The sequence below is a fragment of the Vulpes lagopus genome, chromosome 2, assembly GCF_018345385.1.
Source record: "Vulpes lagopus strain Blue_001 chromosome 2, ASM1834538v1, whole genome shotgun sequence".
In the NCBI taxonomy this organism is placed as follows: Eukaryota; Metazoa; Chordata; class Mammalia; order Carnivora; family Canidae; genus Vulpes; species Vulpes lagopus.
In genome coordinates this window covers 64784293-64806787 of record NC_054825.1, presented here as the reverse complement: position 1 = coordinate 64806787, position 22495 = coordinate 64784293, and the positions used below count along the sequence as shown (strand labels likewise).

Sequence of the window (22495 nt, the reverse complement as noted above, 5' to 3'; positions counted from 1 at the left end):
ACAACTCTAAGAGCCCTATCTTTCTAGCCAGGAGACCAGTGAACGATGATCCTTGAAGCTGAAGAATGTGAGGAAAATTGTGAAGAGGAAAGAATAGGACAAAGGGATTCCATGTATGAACCAACATAAGTCCTGGGCTATACCTCCAAGCTGTGCATGTGTGGAATATACCCAAACACCTAGCAAAGGCTTTGAAACCTGAACTGACAGTGGAACGTCTGCAGAAGGTGAGACAGAACTTGCAGTCTGCACTTAACTGGTTTACTTGAATGCTAAAACAAAACAAAACAAAAAATCAACATGCTCTGATTTTAACAGGACCCAGAGTTATATAACATCTAATATAAAATATCTAAGATACAATCCAAAATTACCTGATGTGATAAGAACCAGGAAAATCTGGCCGATTCTCAAGGGAAAAGATAAGACAATGTTGAAATTACAAGAAAAAAATATTTTAAGGCAATTGTTATAATCATTCTTCATGATGTTAAGGTAAATACTCTAGAAGTTCTCAGTAGGTTTGAAATAGGAACCTTTTTTTTGAAATGGAAATTTTTGAACTAAGAAATACAACATCTGAATAAAATATTCACTAGAGCTTAGTAGCAGAATGCAAACAATAGAGGGAAGAGTCAGTAGACTGGAAGATAGATCGATAGTAATTATCCAATCAGCAGAACACACAGAAAGATGTTTGAAAAATAATGAATAGAGCTTCAGGAACAGTTTCGTATGGTCTTAAAGTCCATGCCATTGTAATTCTTAAGGGAGTGGAGAAGGAATGGCATAGAAGGAGGTAGTTGAAAAAAAATAATGGCTGAAGATTTCCCAAATCTGGTGTGAGATGTAAGTTTACAGATTCAAGTAGCTCAGGAAACCCTAAACAGAATAAACTTAAAGAAAACGTGAACTAAACGTCTCACCATTTTCTCTATCATCCTAACCACTAATGCCCTCCTGATTATACCCTGAAGACATCTGCATTTTTGACCCTGGAGTCAGGGAAGGAACACTGAATGGGGGTCAGACTCCTAGGGACTGACTGAAGTGTGAGACTCAGGGAAAACCAATTCCCCTGCCTGGGCCTCAGGTCCTCATCTAGAAAATCTCAGGGTTGAGCTACAAGATTTTCTAATCCCCTTCTAGCTCTAAAATATCACTCATTATCAGCTCCTCTGTGGACTTTTTCTGTTCAAAATAACATTATTTACCAAAACCTAGTGCTATGAATCAAGATACCACTTTCCTGCCAAGTCTTTATACCCTTTGTAATGGTGCAAATGACTGAAATGGAGATGCTCACAGAACAGAACCAAAAATGAAGTTTCGCAGCAACTAGAATGGAGGTTAGCTTTCCCCAGCAGCTTCCTACAGAGCTCTTTGAGCACCATGGGAAACCTGGAATTCATTGCAAAGGAAAGGAAGCTCTGCAGAAAACTTTGTACTCCCAATAAATACATTTCCATTCTCCTCATGTTTGACAGAGGCTAAGGAATGGAATGGAATGCCCCCCATGGCCTCAGATTCCTAGTTTGATGTCAAGTCTGTCAGAGTAGGTTAAATCTCCTATGTCTGTAAACACAGTAACTACCACTTGTATCGCATTTACAGTTAACAGAGCAGTTCTCTTTCATGTAAACTCTCATTTCATCCAACCACCAACCTCTGCAGTAGGTTGTGGCAATCACCTTCTGTTTCCTTAGAGGAAACAGTCTGAGAGAGGTTGAGAGTTTTACCCCAGGCCATCTAGTGGTTGTTTGTTCAGGTTTTGCCATTGAGGGGCCTTGAAGAGCTTTGCTGCTTGGGCCCCATGTGGGCTTCCTCCGTGCTAACCTCTCCAGTGAGGAATTGCTGTTCCCTCCCATTCTTGCACATTCATTCAGCCTCCACTCTGCATTGATGTGCCCAGAGGTCATCCTTCCCTCCCTTCATGAGCCAATTTCAGCTCATTTACTCACACATTGTCCCTTTATTTTCAAGAAAAATACAAAGTAGTCTCTTTGAGTATGATAATTCTGAGTCATTGCATACCATCATCATTTCAGAACAAAAAGATGTCAAAAGGTGGGCGGGTTCATTTCATCTAGCAAGAGAGAAGGCCTTCTCTTCTTTGTTTCACCCTTAATGACTCATTCAACCTGAATCAAAGCTGAGTAGTCTTGGCCTTTGAACTGGAGGCTGGGGGGTTTGGGGGAGAAGCAGGGTGTAGGTACTGCACAAGCTGGGGCCATGTCTATGTGGCATGGAGTGGGCAGAAGGGACTGAGAAAATAGAATGATAGCATGGTACCATATGAAGCCCTTGTTCATCTCTGGACCTCTGTTTTCACATCTATAAAAACCTCAAAAGGATCACAGAAGAGTGGGTTGGGACTGGGGTACATGACCTCCCTGTAACTATTTTTCTGAATCCCTGTGCTTTCCTGTCCAGGAACCTTGATTCAGGAAAGGGGGCTCAACCCTCACATGGCTTAGTTACCTGAAGAGGTGGAGAGAGGAGGCTTTGCTGGCAAACAGGCTTGGATCCTGCCTCTGCCACTTCCTGGCTATATGCCCTTGGGATAAGTATTTAAGTTCTCTGTGTCTCATTTAGTTTTCTCATTTATAAAAAGAGTATAGTACTTATCTTGATAAGGTCACTGTGAGGATAAAATGTAACATCTGCCACAATTATCTCAGGGACTTCCATGACTCATATACAGGATATCTAGGACAGAGGACAGGTAGGCTGAGTGGGCTTGGACAGTCTTTTACATCCCTCAGTTTCTTCTTTGGTAAAATTGGGATAATAACAGGTGCTTTGCAAGAGGTTTGCGAATATTAGAAATGACTAAAGACTCCAGCACAATACTAGGACCTTAAGTGGTGCTACTGGTCAAGTAGAGGTTAGGAGTATTTACCTTACCTAGGGCCAGTGCTGGGTCAAAGCAGGAGACATCAGTGGGTTTTGAGCCAGAGAAGGTGGGACCAAGCTACCATCAGCACACAAGTTAGGGCCAGTACCTAGAGGTGTGGTACAGAGTGCCCATTGTATATCTGGCAAGAGTTCACATACCAGGATTAGAGGGGCTGCCCCAAATACCCACTCATACAGCTGTATTTTCTACAGCCTTGGGTTCAAGCAGTCTCCCTGATGGGCTCATAGGCCTCACAATACAAGCTGCCAGGCAGGGCTCTGCAGAGGCCTAGAAATAGGGTAGCACCCTATGGCAGTAGCTCTCAACATGAGTACCCAGGTCACTACAGAAGATTCACAAATATAAAAACATTCCTTTTGGGGAGGGAAGAAATACTTTTTGGTTGTTTTTTTTTTCCTGGTGGAAACTGGGATCTATGGGGTTTTGGTCATGCTGAGCTGTGTAGTGATCCACAGACCTCTTAAGGTTCTAACAAAAGTGGCCTTGGGGTACACAAAAAACTCTGAACCAACCTGGGAAAACAATGGGATTCATCTCCCCATTCCCTCCCTTTAGCAAGTTTTAGTTGTACCCCCTGGAGAGCCAAGTCTCAGTATCTCTCCCCAAAAAACCATGACCAAACCATCTGCTGAATAAATCACACACTGTTCTGTCTCAACAATCTTACTTGCATCATTGCACAGCCTGGAATGTCCTCTCCACTCACCCAAATCCTACTCATATAAAAAGCCCAGTACCAATCCTAACTCTTCTGGGAAGTCCTCCAAAATCTTTCTAGCCCACAGCAATTATCCCTTCTTCAAAACACATGGTCATGCCACCATTTTCTTTCTGGATAGCTTTTATTCTGTAGTTTTGTTTGTCAGCATCTGTCTTTGGTATTTTTAATATTTTTTTCTTCATAAATATTGGTTTCCTCCATCTTTCTCATTCCTTTCTTCTAGCTAGGTCATCAAAGCCTATTGGTTGTACCTCTCAAAATTATTTTAAATCCATCAACTTCTCATGACCTCTCAGGGTCATTCTCTGGCTCAGGCTGCCATTACTGCAACATCCTCCTAAGAAGTCTCCTACATCTGGCCAACCCTTTTAATTCATTCTCCACCCTGAGGCCAGGGGATTGTTTCTAAGGTACAAATCTGCCTCAAGTCTTTTTCCCACTGGCCTCAAGACAAAATATAAACTTTCCAACAGACTTTTCAAAGACCTTCGTTTACTGGTTCCTGCCCACCTTTGTGGTCACATTTCTTAACATTCCACTCCTCCCCAGTCCCTTCCATCATTATCAGTGAGGTCTGCCACATTCTGGTCATGATACATTCTTCTTAGCTACACACACACACACACACACACACACACACACACACTCCTGGATATTCTATCTGGAATCCTCTTCCTTGCCACACACCATGCCTCTCACACGGCCCTTGCTTCACCTACACATATTCAGTCTTCAGGTCTCCAGTTTGATGTTATCTCATCCACTAAGCCTGCCTGCCCCCAAACACATACCCCAGTCTAGGTGATCTACTTTGTCCCCTCCACATCACCATACTTTTAATTCTACTTAATAGGTGCCTTTTACTGGTCTTTGTGCAAGACTCTAAGCAAGATCAGAGCAGAAACCATATCTGCATGGTTTTACTGTTGCATACCCAGTGCTGGGCCCAGTGTCTACCTTTCATAAATACTCAAGAAATAATTTTTTAAATAAATGAATGAAAAGAATCTATATATCCAAATCTTCAAGAACAATAAACACTTTATATGCTTCTCTGTTTATCCCATCAGTGCCTGATTCAGGGCCCTGTGTATTCTAGGTACAAAGGGAAGGAGGTAATGCTCTCATTATTTGAATAGAATGCTCCTCTATTTCTTGGTGTTTTCCTTTTCCAGACTGAAGGCTTTTTGAACTATGTGCTAACAGGAATGCAGTTGACAACCTAATGACCTAGATCTGCTCCCAGGGGTTCTAGATGAGCAGGAAGACCCACAAAAGGCCTTCAGAAGCCAAATGGGCTACTCATCAAGGAGGAGCTGGAAATAGCCTTGATGGAGTCCAGAAATTCAAGTTCTCATCCCAGCACCTTCATTCATTACCTCCATGACCACAGGCAACTCACTTAGCCACCAGAGTTTGGTTTCCTTATTGGTAAAATGTGGTAAGGAAAGGGACTGGTAGTTTATCTTCACTTACAGCTCTGAGTTATCATTCATTAATAAACATGTCACCACATTCCCACCAGAGGTAAGGAAGAATTGGGCTGTTTCCAACCTAAAGAGCAGGATACCCATATCCTCACAAATGAGGTAAGTGTTTTTGTAATTGTCATCTTACATCTTATATGATGTTTTAAACTTGGTAGTGAGTTTTCATATTTTAAAATATTTAAATGACTGTGGTAGGGGAAGCTATATGGGTATAACAATATCTATTATTCCCCTATTGCCTATCAACTTATTAGAAATGGCAATATGTATGCCCTAGCCTCCCTTGTAGCTAGGATGATCATATGACTAAGTTCTAACAGATAAGATATGAGCAGGAATGTCTGTATAGCATCCCTGTAAAGCTTCTCTAAAGGGGGAGAATACACTCTTTGCCCTCTTTGTCCTCTCCTCTCTGCTGGCTGAATGAGAATAAGATGTCTGGAACTTGGTGGCCATAGTAGAGCATGAGGTGGTATGCTAAGAATGGTGAAGCAGCAAGACAGAAGGGGTTGGGTCCCTGACACCTGAGCCACCATCCTATCCCTGGGTTATTTTCTGTTGGATCTCTTTAGCATAAGAGAGAAATAATTTTTATTTTATTTAAACCACTGTTATTTTAGTTTTCCTGTCACATGTAAATGTAACACTAATTGATAAAATCATCATCTACTTTATTCAAGACCCTGTGCTAGATGCTGCAGGGGATGTAAAGGTATATAGGATTTAGATACACCAATTGTTGGGCAGGAAGGCTCTGTCTGGTGTGAAGGAAGTGCTAAGAAAGGTTTGGCCTGACAGGGCTGTGTGGAAATGAAAAGGATTTTATGAGATGAGAACTGGGAATATGATGCAAGGAGCTGGAATGCCAGGCTAATGACATTGAACTCGACCCAGTGATGGGCAAACAGAGCAGGTAAGCTTGTCTCTAGTTTGCAAATGAAGAAACCCAGGCCTTGGCAAATTATAGGACTTGTTCAAGGTCACCCAGCCGGTAAACTGCAGAGCCAATCTCAGTTCTACTGACACTTGGCCCAGTGCCATCTCATAGTTCTGGTGTCTTTGAAAGAATCTGGAGCAAAAAGAGTAGGAATGGAGGTTTTGTACTCTCACACAGCCAGGGAACTAGACTGTACCCCTCCTCATACCCTCACACCTTTAAGAAGAAGCTTTGGGGGGTTGCTAGAAGTTTAGGATCCAGACCTACCTTGAAGTCAGAGAACCCTTCCTCAGCCTCCTGCTTAGACACCTCCATGAGGTTATAATGCCCAGGGTGCTGCGTTGCTATATAGTAAGTGCCCATGTGTCAGGAACAGTGCTGGACACATTATCTAATTTGCTGCCTTAAATAGTCTAACAAGAAAGTTATACCACTTCTATTTTACAACAAAGATGAAGAAATTGAAGTTCTAAGAAATGAAACCACCTACCCAAAGTCACTCAGTTGATGGCAAAGTTGAAGTTCAAAGCTACATCAGTTCATCACCAAGCTGTGTTCTTAGCCCCACATTCTAATGTCTTCTCAATCCCTGCCAAAGCATGGAATAGTCTTCTATTACTATTCAGATACCAAGGACTTACCTAGTTTGATAGGTTGACCAGTACCAGATTCCCACTGTGAGCATTCCACCTGCAGTCAGGAGTCAGCGTCCTATCCAATAATCCTATCACCCATGCCCTATATGTAACCCTCACAGGGGTGAGGGATCTCTTAGGGAGGTAGACCCACAGATTTCCAGACCTTTGTGGCCTCAAGCTTCCCAGGGTTCTTTGTCTTGGTTGGTCATGTGGCAAGGATGTCAGAGTCCTCCCATTCTAGGTTCTAGAATTCACAGATTCCAGTGAGCTGTTTCATGGAATCAGGGACACTGCATTCTTTGTGTCCTTCCTGTGGCTGTCATGGTTAGAATGCATTTGTTATGATTTGCACTGGCATTCATTCAATAAACAACTGGTCATTGGAACTGAATCTCTTATCATTGCCAACGTTTGGAAAGTTGCGTTTTATTTTGCCAGTTATCCAGTGTGCATCTTTCCAGTAATGTGGTATGTCCAGAGTTCCAACACAAACCACATATTCCCTTCAGCTGACCACACTGGTTTTCTTCTGGAATTTCCCATAGGAAACACCATGAGATGTGCCCTGCAGAGCTGAAGGCGACAGATGGACACCCATCCCCTCTGCATTCTCTACCCAACTACAGGAGACCAACTACTTTGCCAGGTTTTGCCCTGGGTCATCACCAGGCCGCCCCATTCTGTGCAACCTCCCTCCCTGTTGGCAAAATACTCTTCCTTTCCAAGCTCAGCCTAAGACTCTCACCCCACACCCTTTTCCTAATCAAGCTAAAGATGAAATGTATTTTCCTTATTTTAATTAGATATATTAGGCTTAGCCTAAGTACAGCAGATTTTAATATTTTTTTTACTTTAATTTACTGATAGAATACTCATCCTTTCCTTGTAAACATCATAATCAACATTCCTATTCTCAGATGTACCACTTAAAGCATCTGAAATCAGACATGAAACAGTAATTTAAATTTGTTCATAACAGTTTTCTGAAGATATAAGCAGATTGTCAGATGCAGAAGCACAGTTCTTACACTTTCATGCATTGCAATGTGATGTAGTTAAACTATCTCACTATATCTTGTCATTATACCTTGTAGACATTCTTATCAATAGTTCTTATACAATCCTTATAATCTGTCATTGTCACCCAAAAGTGATGGCCAGTTAAGTAGTTGGATCCACACGATTACCAAAGGCTTGCTGCTTCCTTGACTGCAGCATTCTCATTAAAATTATGCCCTAGATGTTTCATATATGACAACAATTTACACATATATGTCCCCCCCTGGAAGCATAAGCAGTTGGTGGACATGAAAGGACTTTGAAACCCTGTATAACACTACGTGTGTCAGCTATCCTTTTACACGGTAACAGATGGTGGCCAAAGTCCAGCTGGGTTCAAGGCCCACTCTGCCTCTTGCTCATGGTGTGATCTCTACTAGGTCATTTACACTCTCTGACCCTCAGGTTTTTCATCTATGAAATGGAAATGAGAATGCTTGCCCTACCACGAGGTTCAAATGAGATCACAGTTGGGAAATCCCTTCAATATTCAAACGTTTACCGTTTTACCACACACATTAACTTTTAATCTTGACAACAATAGGACACAGAGGTAATTTTCCTCTTTTACAGATGTGGAGACTCAAGTGAATTAGCCCTGGAGGGCCTGGAGTCCAAACTGAGGTCTCCCTGTCCAATGCTCTTCTCTGAGGGAGGCACACTCCATGGCACCATCCCTGCTCATGGCTGTGTCCTCTGCACACTACAAACAGCACATTATTGAGCTATTGGCCTTGAAGTTTGGCAGCAAATCAGTCCTTAAGAGCCACACAGGGGGAGAAAGGGATCAAGGGAAGGCAGTTAAGCCCCTTCATCCTGTCCATGAATCCTATTTCCAGCCCAGCTTCTTGACTTTTCCCAACACAAATGTGTTAGCCATATACTTGTGGAGTACCTGCTTCCACTTCACCCCCTGCAGAAAGCAGATGGGATTCAGTAGCACTGCCCTGAAAAGGTGTGTCATGTGGCTGGGGCAAGAACTCAGACACAGAAACAGCTAAACACAAAACAGTACATGTTCAGGTGCCAGATGAGTAGGCAGAACAGAGGGACATTCCCAAATGCTCCATTTGGGAACACTGGAAGTTGCTGAAGCTTTCTGTGGCCAACAAACCCAAGAAATACCTCAGTTTGAGGAGACATGGAATCTGCATCATCCCCCCTCTTTCCTCAATGCCACTGCTGAGGTCCCTTGTCCCCAAAGCTGTCTCCTTCACTGGCCTATAGGCTCCACAAGGTCAGCAAATGTTTCCATTGCCATGTGCTCCAGACTTACTCTAGATCAATCCTGAGTGAACATCTGCTGAATTGAGCAGATGTAAATAGAGCACATGGACAACACTAGGGACTCATCCTCTGGTCTCAGGGGCCTATGAAGGAGAGTGTGCAGGCAGGCTGGACTCTGTCCTGGGAAGGAGGAGGCCTAAGACCTCACGGAGGAGCCAAAGGAAAAAAAAATTAACATTCTATGAACTAAATGGAGAGAAATGCCATTTAGGAAAAAACCTGATAAGTGAAATTCCTAAGAGAAGCAACTGTCAGGGAGCAAATCATCCCTTGTGTGAGAGGTGGGAAGGTTGTACAGCAACTCCGTTCTGGTCACCACCAGCTGGAGCTGGGCTACATAGGTGAAGGTGCCATTTCCTGCACTTGAAGTAGACTGAGGGGAGCCCTGTGACCACCTTCCTGCCTCACTGGGGGGGGACTCCTGAGTTTTGAGGACCTTGATCTCTTCAGAGAAAGGAAGCCTAATTTCTGGGTCCAGTGTTCTTCCCTGATCTCCTACTGAGTGGAGAATAAGCAGGGGCTTTCTCTGAACCATGCGGCCCCTTACCTGATCCGGAAGCACAAAGGGAAATTAATAGTACTTTATGCAAACACTTCTCTCTTTTTTGGATATTATATTTAGAGAAACTGCTTTGGCATTTAGAGATAAGTTTTACATAAGAGTTTGTTACTGCTGCTTCTGCTGTTAACCATCCAAACAGTAAAAGCCAAGTGGAAATTCTCAGATGTCAGTAATACCACCAAAATGCTTAAAAATATCCACTAGGTCCCCTTCAGTCATCACATTTTCAAACTTCTGGAAGTATAGGGAACCTTCTGAGAAGAATTTGTCATAATCTAATGCTTAACAAAATGTTTTCCACCTTCCCTCCCCAACCTCTCCCATTAGGATTTTTCAAGTGTACTTGATTGCAACAACTTTGGGCCAAGCTAACCCACTGTGTGGCCTTAGGCAAGTCCCTATCCCTGTGGGTCTCAGTTGGTGATATTTGAACCTCTAAGTCTCTCTCTCTCTGAAAGGGTCCCCTTTCAGCACCAAGTCCAGAACCAGTGATCCCATTAGGAAACAATGCAGCTCCTAGAATTATGAGTCTACAGGGAACATATCCCATTTCTGGCTGAACTGTTCCCAGACTGCTGCTAACACAGAGGCTCCAAACTTTAAAGCCTCAATAATGGCTTGAAGGAATTCAGTGTTTTCTACCAAATGACTGCTGGAACGACAAAGGTCCTGTACAGGCTTTAGTTAGCTGGCCCAGTAAAAAGGAAATTGATCTTCTGCTCTCTTCCTGTGTTCCCTTCCAGTGGTTCCCTGGACCACCTTCTTTGGACCTCTCTCCACACCCCGACCACCATGCCATCACCACTGCAAGAGTCTGGGCTCTTTGGTGGCCTATACGTGCCCACTGTGCCTGGCCCTCTCCAGCCCTCTTCTTCCTTGCCTGCTGAGAAGCTCCTTCTGTAGGAAGTTGCTCTCAGGTGGGAAGGAGCCAACTGACTAATTCACACTGAGACATAATGCTTCCTAAAGAATTAAAATGAAGATGTCCTATAGGAGAAAAAAATGCATTAAGTTCCCAAAGAAATTAATTTTAAAGAGAACTTGAGGCATTAAAGATGAACCAAGAGAGGTATGGGAGGCATGTTTTATGGCAGGGAGCTTGGATTTGGGTGTGGCTCTACCCTTTCTTTTACAAGTGTATGCTCTAGGGAAATTTGTTTAACCACTCTGAAATCCGATTTCTAGGACAATAAAATGACTTCTGGAGCCATTGACCAACCCCCATGAGATAACATGAAAGTGCTTGAAAACTGTACAATTCAGCATAAACCCCCCTGCTTATGCCCCCCCCCCCGTCCCATTTTCTCCTCCTTAGCTCCACTACTCACTCTTACTACTCTGAGAGAAGAACAAGGGAGAAAAAGATGCTGGCATGTTCCCTTCCAGCCTTCCCCATGCTTCATCCCCTCCCCACCTCCTAATCATCACAGGGATTTTGAATGTTGTTTTTGTATGTGGATTTCCCTTTGTTCCCCTACCCTTCAAAGGAAGCACTCCAAATCTCTGAAGCATGCTCTGCAACAGGACAATGGAAGACTGGTGTGCAGGCTGGGAAAGAGAAGGATTTGCCTGGTGAACAAAATCAGGAGACCTGAGGGTCATGCTTTCTTTTTTAAAAAAACCTACACAAAAATGTGTCCCTTCTGACACTATGCCCAACATCTATCGGTTCCCTTGAAGACAGGGCAGCATGATGACAACTTGGTGCTATTTTATAATCAGGCAACACATGGAATGGGGCTATTCCCACATATGCCTCTCCAGCTCCCAACAGAATGGACACTCTATTTAAATGTAGACATTTCTCATCATTTCCAAAGATTAATATTTACAAAGTCATAACTTGAGAATTATTCTAGCTATTCCTAATTACCATTAGGCTTATATGTTAACAATGTATTCCCACACAAGTTTGGGAATTGGTCTAAAAATACTAACGTAGAAATAAGTGAATAAAAACTAAGCCAATTCACAGGACACTAGAATATTGCAAAGAGAGGAACCATCATGTTTGTTAAGCTCCTGTATGAAGAAATTAAGTAATGCATGCGGGAAACGAGGTTACACTACACACTAATCAGAGCTGGGTTAAAACACAGTTCTTCTAATCCACTTCATGGATGGCTGAGAACGTAACAGCAATAAAATAATACATACTAAAAGATAATTATAAGCCAAAAATATAACAAGGGAAATTCAAAGCTGGTTCAAAACTAAACAATCTAAATCCAACTAAAAAACAAATAGATGGAAATTAAATTTAAATGAAGAAAAGCATAAGTGGAAATGCAAATTTCAGACAGAGTAAATGTTAACCGGAACCACTTAAGCTGTCCATTGATCTGGACTTTTTACTGTCAGCTCTGGGGATCCTAGTGAGTCATAATTCCAAGGAAGAAGTGATTATATATTGGGAAAACAAGGTTAAAGACAAAAATAACAGAATGCCAGGGCTTGTGTTTGACATAAATTGAAGGCAGAAGTGGAGCTGTAATCTCATTTTTGGTGGAAATCACCAAGAAAAATAAATGAAAGAAGAGTTCTTGCTCGTCTCTCCACAAAAAGGAATAAAATGCCAATAATAAGAAAAACAGTGTAATTCAGAAAATTCCTGAGCCCACATCAACTCCGTTTGTTGGGGTGAGTGTCCAAACCAGGTTGCTTCAGGGCAAGGCCCTTATGGTGGTTCTGGAAAGCTACTGAGGACAGAGGTCCTGTGGGTCTTGTTGCTGGCAGGGCAAGAGGTTGTGAGGACAGAGACAAGAGAAGAAAGCTTCCATTGTAAGGACTTCCAGCCTGAAGATACCTCCTCCACAATCTGCCTTCTCTGCTCTGTCCTCTTGGGTTAGCAGTGTGACACTTAACCTTGGGGCTTTTGCCTCATATTCATCAGGCAAATAGTGAAGAGACTTTCTAAATGCCCCCAAATTTTCCCAGTTCTATTAGTGTAGGTGTCTGAATCAGGTTGCTACATAGTGAAGACCTGTTTTACTGAACACTGTTAGCTCAATTCATGATTTACCTGCACCTCCCAGCCATTGCTTTCAAGAGGCCAGAGTCAAAGCTCTTCTAGGAAAATGAAGGAAGAGAAGTATCTCTGCAATATTTAAGTCAAATGTTGAGACTCCACAACAAGAAATGAGGAACATGACATGGACCTTACAGTCAAAGAATTTTGCTGGTAGAAGTCTCAGCTACAACAAAATATAAACTGTGGCTTGAGTTAAGTATTTTACTAGTACATCCCACAGATCTAGACTTTCACTCAGTGTCTTTATTTTCTTTAAAGAATTATCCAAAATCGTTCCAAGTACCTAAAGAAAGCAACAATGTACCTATGGCATAGCATTGTCCTTGACACTCAAAAGTAGCATAAAACTGGAGAAGAAAATGCCCTTCCTCAAGCCCACTGGCCAGAACCATAGAATTTTGAGCCTGGAAGAAACCTTAACTGGAGACTCGGGTTTAAGGTAATAATACCATCTGACAAAGTGAAGCACAGGGCATTGGAAAGAGGCCAGTGTGCAATGAGGGGCTTTAAAGTGTGAGCATCTTCAGTTTCATGGTATACCTACCTCTGCCAATGAATCACCATGTAATTCATTTAAATAGTCATATATTGCGTTTCATTGATTCATAGACTCTTGAATGTGGAAATATCAACTGGCTTGTTCATTGCCATGCAGATAGTTGGTGGAAAATGTCAGGGATCAAGCCCTGTGTTTTGAACTCCTATCCAGAACTGTTACTTATACCTGCAACATCTGCAACTACTTTGTATATACACCTAAACATCTAAAAGTACCACATGCTTTTGGCTTCAGGCAGTCAGTAAAAGGTCTTAATTATCTAGCATCAGGAAAGAGAATAAACAAGTCTAACATTTAGAAGTAAAGTAACTTAGGACTTAGTCCAGCCCTAAATGAAAGCCAGTGGGTGATACATGGCACCATATGTCAGGCTGGTTAACAGCCTAGCTCTCTTCTCCTTATGCTCATCATTGTTCTCTATTTCTTCCAGAATTAGGTGCCAGGGCTAATTAAATTCCTGATTAAAGCCCAAGGTATCACTGGGAATTCAGCTGGCAAGCTGGCTGAATATAAAGGACAAAACAGTCCCCACATTTGATTTCCAAAGATATTGGTAGAGCCATCTGTTAGATTCCTTCAAATCATGCATTCATTTATTCATTCATCCATTCATTCACTAATTTTTTCATTCATTTGTTCATTCAGCATTCTTAATGAGCATCTCAGGACATAGGACACATTAATCTCTTTCCTCAAGGAATTTACAGTTCAATTTGAGGAGATAAGAAATGAACTCATGAAAAACATTTAAGCTGGAGCATGTGTAGGCAGAGCAGAGGAGGAGAGACTGTGCTTCCTCAAGGTGGAAGAAGCCTTTATGGAGGAATCAGGGCCTATAAGCCCCTGGAAGGTAGGCCGAAAGCCCTCTTGATCTTCCCAGCCCTTAACTGAACAAAGAAATATCTCCACGACACTCAGCGACATTAGCCAGTTGCTTGGGGATTTTTTTTTTTTTTTAAGATTTTAAGTATCATCTCTACACCCAATGTGGGGCTTGAACCCACAACCCTGAGATCAAGAGTCACACATTCCACTGATTGAACCAGCCAGGTGCCCTGGGACTCATTAATTTCTGAAATTCCCCCAAAATGGAAGATAAGATTATTGGAGACCTAGCTCCTCACTGTATGCAGGCCCCCTGGGCCAGGGCCTGACAGATAAATGAGCATTTCTTCAGAGGCACTGATTAATTTAGAATAATGGCTCTCATCCACATTGGACCCAATGCCTCTTTTTATAACAAAAAATGTGTACCTTTCTCTTTGTTACGCTCAAATGAAAACCATAAATAATACAATCTGCCTACACACAGAATTTCCCCTCCAAAATCTATAATTAAAAAAATTATAAATAATGTACTATGTTATAATCAAAGAGTAAAGAAAAGCAATTTTATAGTAAAATAGCAAGTATTTTAGTACCTGAAAAAAATGTATACACAGCAACACTGGAAGACCTAATTAGTAGTTAGATTAGTAGACAGGTGCCGAATCACCATGAAAGCAATAGTTATAAATGCACAGATCCACATGTATTTTAAGGGCCACTCACATACTGATTGGCATTGCTATTTATTATATGATTTTCCAGAATCATAGGGATCCTGGGGAACAGCTCTTAGTAAAGTCCTGAACAAAATGTGCCACCTTCATTCAATTTTGCATTCCTAGAAAAATTTGGTCCCTATTAAAAGTGAAAAAATCCTCATGTTTATATGTAAAATGGAGTTGGATGCTAGACCGAGATAATTATGAACAAGGTTTTCCTGGACATAAACAACTGGTGGGACATTTGAAAGTCATGTTGACAGTACCTTGTGGTACAGACTGTCCTAACCATGGCAGAACATGACACCCCCGTCCAGGGGCACCCCCTCATCATTGTAACAAAGTGTGATTGTGACAAATGCCTCCATGAATTTCCAAAAATGCCTCTTAGGGAGTGAAACTACTGTTTCTGGGAAGCCTAGATCAGAGGGCAGGTGTGTGTGTCTGTGTAGGTTATATTTGTCTTCTAATAGCTGGAGGTAGGGATCACCTGCTCACCCTACTGCCTCCTGAGATGGTTAATTTCATGTGTTGAGGGACCCAAGTTGCTCAGTCGGTTGGGTGTCTGACTTCAGCTCGGGTCCTGGGATAGAGCCCTGAATCAGGCTCCCGGCTCAGTGGGGCATCTGCTTGTCTCTCTTCCTCTTCCTCTGCCCCTCCCTCCACTCATGCTCTCTCTGTCCCTCTCTTTCTCTCTCTCAAGTAAATAAAATCTTTAAAAAATATATGTGTCAACCTGTGAGCCAGGGGGTGCCCAGATATTTGGTCAAACATTATTCCAAGTATTTCTGTGTGTTTTGGATGGGGTTAACATATATATAATCTACATTTAGCTACATATACATCCTTTATACATAACTATATACAACCAATAAGATGGGATACTTCTGTTTCTCTGAAGAGTTCTAATAGATTACCATTCAAGTCTGAGCAATGTCCTTGCCTTGTACTGCCTTCTGCCCTCAGATTCCCCACTTCTGAGTGCCGAGCTCTTGACTATCACAGCCTTTGGTCCACCATAAGACACTGAAGCACTGTATCAGGAGGCTCCAGCTGCAGCAAATAGGATCCCATCCCAAACATAGCATGAATCAAGCAAAGGCCAACAGAAAGGGGAAGGAACACAAAAAGGCACCCTTTAGAGTTGACTGGCCCTGAGACTTTGGCCCCTTTTCGGTGTCTTCTTGGACACTGAGACTTGGGTCCTCTTGTGAAACAGGGAGGGAAGGCCTTTGGGAAAAGACTGGTGGCATTTCAATTATTTTGATTTACTTTGATTATTCCCCCTTCTAAGTAAATAAATTAATTCTGTAATCAAGAAAGGAGTCTCAGAAAATATAGCAAGAGTATTTTATTTTATCACATATTTACTCATTCAATGTCTACTATATGCCAGGCTCACATTAAGTTTTGAGAATATAATGATGAGGAATATATAGACCTATCCACAAGTAGCTCACAGACTGGCAAGGAGATAGGTAAAAGGCAATTATAAAACAACAGAATGTACAGCAGGATGGGTAAATACAATTGCAGTGGGAGCAGCTAACCCTCCAAGGAGGTGGGGTCAGGAATGTGGAAAGTTCACCAGAGGGAACACCAGAGGTGGGTTTTGAAGAATGAATTAAAGCTAACTAAATAGAGAAGGGGAAAAAGGAAAAAAGGCCGAGAGATGCATACTGCAATGGCACAAAGCAGGAAGGGAGCAGGCACCTCCTAGAAGCTAGAGAAAGGGATATAAGGTATTGGTGTGGAGTGGTGAGAACTAAGCTAGAGATAACAGACAAGGGTTGGATCATGGGGCACCCTGTGTGGATCATGCTAGCCTGCCTGGTTTTCACTCTGAAGGCAATAGGAAGCCAATGAAATATTTTAAGCAGAAGAGGGGCATGATCAGATTTATATAATAAACATATCACTCAGACTGAAGAATCAAGTCTGGTTGTGTAAACTGGCAGACCAGGGGCAGGAAGAGCACTCAGGAAAGTGTTGTAGAAATTTGAGTTGTGATGGGGACCCCACTTAAGGCACAAGTCAGGGAGGAAGGAAGGGGAATACAGAATATCAAGTAGAGAAAGGATTTGCATATACACATACACACACATTGCTGATCAATAAAACATGAAAAAAATCTTGCTATAACTAATAAAGCAAAAAGTAAAATGATAGTACTTTCTTCCATTGACTTCATAAGGGTTTTTGTTTTGTTTTTTAGGGAATACAGGATGTGTTGCATTTGAGGTCCCTCTGGGACTCCAAATGGAGCCACTCCGTTGGTAGTTGGCCCTGTGGGTCTAGAGTTCAGGAGAGAGGTGTGGACTACAGATAGAGTTTGGGAGTCATCCATGGTAGGTGGTGGTCACCTACCATGGAAGTGAACTAAATCACCAAGGGAGAGTCTGTATAGAGAGGAAGTAAGGCAAAACCCTGGAGAATACTAGCAATCAAGGTGAACAGAGGTTAAAGAACAGTTTAAGGAGGCTAAGAAGGAATGGTCAGAAAGTTAGGAGGAAACCTGGAAGAAAATATTGTCATGGAAGCCAGGATAGGAAGGAATGTCAAGAAGGGAGGAGTGTTGAAGACCACTGAAGGTTGCAGAGAGAAGTCAAGTAAGATTGACTGAGAAGTATGCATTGTATTCAGCAAACAAGTCATCAGTGACTTGTTTCTTCTATTTTGTTTGTTTTTTATTTCATCTTCCCATTCCATTTCCTTGTACTAATTAGTTGTACTGTTAGAGTTGTTATTCAATTATTTTTCTTTTTAATCTGGGGTCTCTATTTTTTTCATAATACTGACTTCTCCTTTTTGTCACTGATAGTCAGACTCATACTGTTCTTCCATTGCATGAAGATAAGACTCCAACTATTTTCCCCAAGCTCTATTCTCCTGCTGTTCTTCCTCCCCTAAAGGATGCTTTCACTTCCCACTCTCACACCAACATGAGATGTGTGGGAAAGTTTTCCTTCCTCTCTTTCTCCTTTAGTACTTTCAGTTCCAGGCAATCCTAACATTTCCTTTGAAATATGTCTCTTCTATTTTGAGTACTTCAATTACACATCCCTAAACAGCCTATTATTATTCACACAAATGTAACTAGTTATATATTGTAAGGATTCTTGCTCATCACTATTTTTTTCCTTTTTATCCTCCATCCATCCTAAAGCCCTTATACAGATTCATTTATTGTTTGATTAGATCCTTTATTAATATCTTTTTCTCTGATGGAAGATGTGGGTGACATGTCCTTGGAATCTCTGCATATCCTCAAATACACTTCTTTCACTCTGACAGGGGAACAAAGTCTTGCTATAGGGTTCTTGGTATACACTATTTTTTTCTCCAGTGATCTTCACATGATTCACCACACTCCTCTCTGCTTCAAGTGTTATAGAAGAGACAGTTGATTGCCCCATGATCCTTCTTCCTCTGTCTGTAACTTGTACTTTCTTTCTGGATGATTGTAAATTTTTTTTAATCCTTAGACTCCAAGAATTTGCTAAACTCTGACTCATTTGTCTTGCCCAGAACTTGCCAAAACATTCCAATCAGCAGTCTAGGGCCTTTTTTTAGCTTGGGAAATGTATTTTCTACTACTGAAATATTATCTCTCTCTTTTCCATCTACTTAATTTGTGTGCAGATCTTGTCTTTTGGCTCCAGATAGGTTTTTTTGTGTTCTACTGGAATCTTTACATCCTAATGTTCTTATTATTTTAAAGTTATTATTGTTCTTTAGTGGCTTGTTTTTATGCAAGTCTCTTTCCTAAGAGTGTTGCTGGGCTCCTTAGGTTTTTTTTTTTTTTTTTAGATTTTATTTATTCATTCATGAGAGACACACAGAGAGAGAGAGAGGCAGAGGCAGAGGGAGAAGCAGGCTCCATGCCGGGAGCCCGACGCAGGGACTCAATCCCAGGACTCCAGGATCACGCCCCGGGCCTAAGGCAAGCACTAAACTGCTGAGCCACCCAGGGATCCCCTCCTTAGGTATTAATAGTAGTTTCTTTTGACTGCTTTTGGGGTCAGTGTCAATCACTGAGGTGCTTTAAGAGGGAGCAGATCCACAAGCGGTGGGCAGTATTCACCTAGGCAAGATGCCAGAAGGAATACTCTCATTCCCCACTTTATCATGTTGTCAAGTCTTAGGAATAGAGATAGAACACAGTCACCAGTACAATTCCCCTCCCTCTCATCCAGCTGGATCTCTTTGCTAGGATACCTACTGGTACCCAGATACTGGGGCCGCCTTCTGATCATAGAAGAAGGGGCAGTCTGGAGTCTAGGTGCTTACATGTACAGGTTTAAGAAAACAATACAGGACTCATTCAAGAAGTTATCTTAGAGTGATGGCACTGTTGCAAGCAAGATGGCAGAGTAGAAAGACCTTCTTCCTCTATAGATATATTGGTTCAACAATTCACAGACAAGTTCCTTTTGTGAGAAATTCAGAAACTAATTTAAAGGTTTTTGCATCCCAGGCAAACATGAAACTGGGCTCATTGAAGTCAGGAGGAAAATTCAGAACACCCTTTTGCCAGAATTCCTACTCCTAGCACAGCACTGGATGATCAGGAAGAGATTCTCCAGGTCCAGGTTTTCAAAGGGGAGAGAAAGAGTTGGTTTATGCATCTAGTGGCCCAGTTTTTTCAAAAGGGCTCCTCCCAGAGAACTGGCTTCTGTCTTGCCAGCCTTGGCACTCTTATGGGTCCAACAGTCTAGCCACTCAGGGGAGAACAGAGACAGTGACTTGGATTGGTAAATGCCATGATTCTGCTCAACACAGAGAAAATAGGAAACACCACAGCTGCCTTCTTCTCCCTGGTGAGGGAAGGAGTTGGTCCAGGCTTCCAACATCACAACTTTTCTGGGAGCTTCTCAAAAGACTTGCCTGTCTTGGAAGGCTGATATGACCTGAAATATTGTAGTTGCCTGGCGGCTAGTGAGAACAGAAACAGAGTTTTAGATTGGCAGTCACCATAGTACCCCTTCCTGATTCAACACAGAGCAAGCAGAGAGAGAGAGAGAGATGATAAATACATACAGAGAGAGAAAGAGAGAGAGATAAGTAACTGTTCCCAGATTCTCCCTAGGGAAGGAAAAGTTGGACAGAGTGTCCAATGATACAACTTTTCTGAGTACCATCTAAGGAACTGGCTTCAATTTCACTGGCTTGAATTTTCACTTCAATTTCACTTGTCCCAGCATACTCTAGACATCTGGGATCTGCAAAGAATGTAGAAAGTGGGTTGGTTTAATACAAAAGATTGAGGAGCCCCTAGAATCTCTGGCCAGGCTGATTGATGGAGGTCTTCTCCTGTATACAGCCAGTCTATGAAGACTATGAGAGGTGGCTGTTTTGTCTAATGTACAGACACCAACACAGAGTCCAGGAAAATGAAGAATCAGGCAAAGATAACACAAAAATCTTCACAAAACAACCCTAATGAAATAGAGTTATATGATATACTTGACAGAAAATTCAAAATAACTGTCATAAAGATGCACACTGAGGCCAAGAGAACATGAATGAAGTGATAATTTCAATAAGAAATATAAAATATAAAAAGGGGGTAATAGAAATCATGGAACTGAAGAATACAATAGCTAACCTTAAAAATTCACTAGAGGTGGTTCAATAACAGGCTAGATCAAGCAGAATAAAGGATCAGTGAATTTAAAGATAAGTCATTGAAAATAATTTGGTCAAAAGAGCAAAAAGGAATAAAAAAAATGAAACAGTGTAGAAACCTTAAAGGATTTATGAGACATCACCAAGCAGGCCAACATACACACTGTAGGAATTCCAGAAGGATAAAAGAGAGAAAGCACCAAAAAGCTTATTCAAGAAATAATGGCTGAACATTTCTCCCTGACTCTGGGCAAGGAAATGGACAGCCAAATCCAAGAGGCAAAAAAAATGTGAAAAAAAAGATGAAGCAGAAAAATTCACACTGAGACACATTGTAATCAAATTGTCAGAATTCAAAGGCAAAAAGAATTTTGAAAGCAGCCAGAGTAAAGTAAATTGTCATATACAAGGGAACCATCATAAGACTATCAGCAATTTCTCAGCAGAAACCTTGCAGGCCAGACGGGAATGGTAGGATAAATTCTAAGTGCTCAAAGGAAAAAGCTGCCAACCAAGCATACTGTACTGGCAAAACTGCCCTTCCAAAATGATGGAGAGATAAAGACTTTCAAAAGGTAAAGGGAGTTCGTCACCATTAGACTTCCTTAAAAGAAATACTAAAAGAAGAACTAAAGTTCTTCAAGTTAAAATGAAAGTGCACCAAACAGCTACATGATAGCATAGTATAAAATGTGTTGGTAAAGGTTAATATAAACACAAATACAGAATACTGTGTTACTGTCATGGTACTAGGTAAATTACTTTTAATTCTAAAATTAAACAAAAAGATAAAAGTATTAAAAATAACTAAAATATCTTAAAAGAGAAACAATATGTTGTGACAACAACAAAATATGTGAGGAGAGAAATTATACTGTAGAGTTTTTATATGTGATTGAACAGCTTAAAATAGACTCTTTTAATGAGCTTAAGAAAGACTTTTAACTATGAGCCCCAAAGAAACCACCAACACCAAAAATACCTATAGAAGTTACACACACAAAAAAAAAAAAAAAAGAAAAGAAAAAAGAATTTTAAAATTATCAGTACCAGGCAGCCCCAGTGGCTCAGCGGTTTAGCACTGCCATCAGCCCAGGGTGTGATCCTGGAAACCGGGGATCAAGTCCCACGTCGGGCTCCTGCATAGACCCTGCTTCTCCCTCTGCCTTTGTCTCTGCCTCTCTCTTTGTGTGTTTCTCATGAATAAATAAATAAATAAAATCTTTAAAAAATAAATAAAATAATCAGTACCAAAAAATCAACAAAACTCAAGACAGTAAGATAGGAAAAGACAGATAAAAAAAAATTATAAGATCAACAAAAACAATAAAATGGCAACAGTAAATCCATGCCTACAAATAATTAAATATAAGTGGATTAAACTCCCCAATCAAAAGATATAGAGTGGCAAGATAGATAAGAAAACAGACCCAACAATATACTATTTATGAGAAACGCAATTTAGATGTAAAGACACAGATAGGCTAAAAGTGAAGAGATAGAAAAAGATAGTCCATACATATGGTAACCAAGAGAGAGCAGAGGTGGCTATAGATATACTACACAAAATAAACTTCAAGTCAAAAACCATCACAAGAGAAAAGAAGGACATTATATAAAGGATAAAAGGGTCAATTTACTAGGAAGATATAACAATTATAAGTATACATGCATCCAGTATCAGAGCACCTCAACATATAAAGCAAATATTGACAGAACCAAAGGAAGAAATATATAGCAATGCAGTAATGGTAGGAGACTTCAGTACTTCACTTGTAATAATGAAACATAGAATTTGAACAAACACTGTAGACCAACAAAACATTCTAACCAACAGCAGAAGAACATACATTCTTCTCAAATACACATGGGATTTTTTTTCTAGGATATATCACATGTTAAATCACAAAACAAGTCATTATAAATTTAAGAAGATTGAAATCATACCACATATCTTTTCTGAAATGAATCTAGAAATCAATACGAGAAGGAATACTGAGAAATTCAAAGATATGTGGAAATTAAACAACACAGTCTTGAACAAAAATTAGTTCAAAGAAGAAATCAAAAGGAAATTGGAAAATACCTCAGGTCAAACAAATAACAAGACCCATAA

At 41.1% G+C, this 22495-nt stretch overlaps 1 protein-coding gene across 2 annotated transcripts in view; it reads right to left on the bottom strand.

Moving 5' to 3' along the window:
- LOC121484563 (aromatase) overlaps positions 1–22495 on the bottom strand; it is a 151747-nt gene that overhangs the window by 96516 nt on the left and 32736 nt on the right. Inside the window, exon 1 of one of the 2 annotated variants that reach the window (XM_041743973.1) lies at positions 6710–6832. The exons of the other annotated variant lie outside the window; for it this stretch is intronic. The gene's annotated coding sequence lies outside the window, so the exon portion shown is untranslated. Of the gene's footprint in view, positions 1–6709; positions 6833–22495 lie in introns of those variants that run through there. 2 annotated transcript variants of the gene reach the window in all.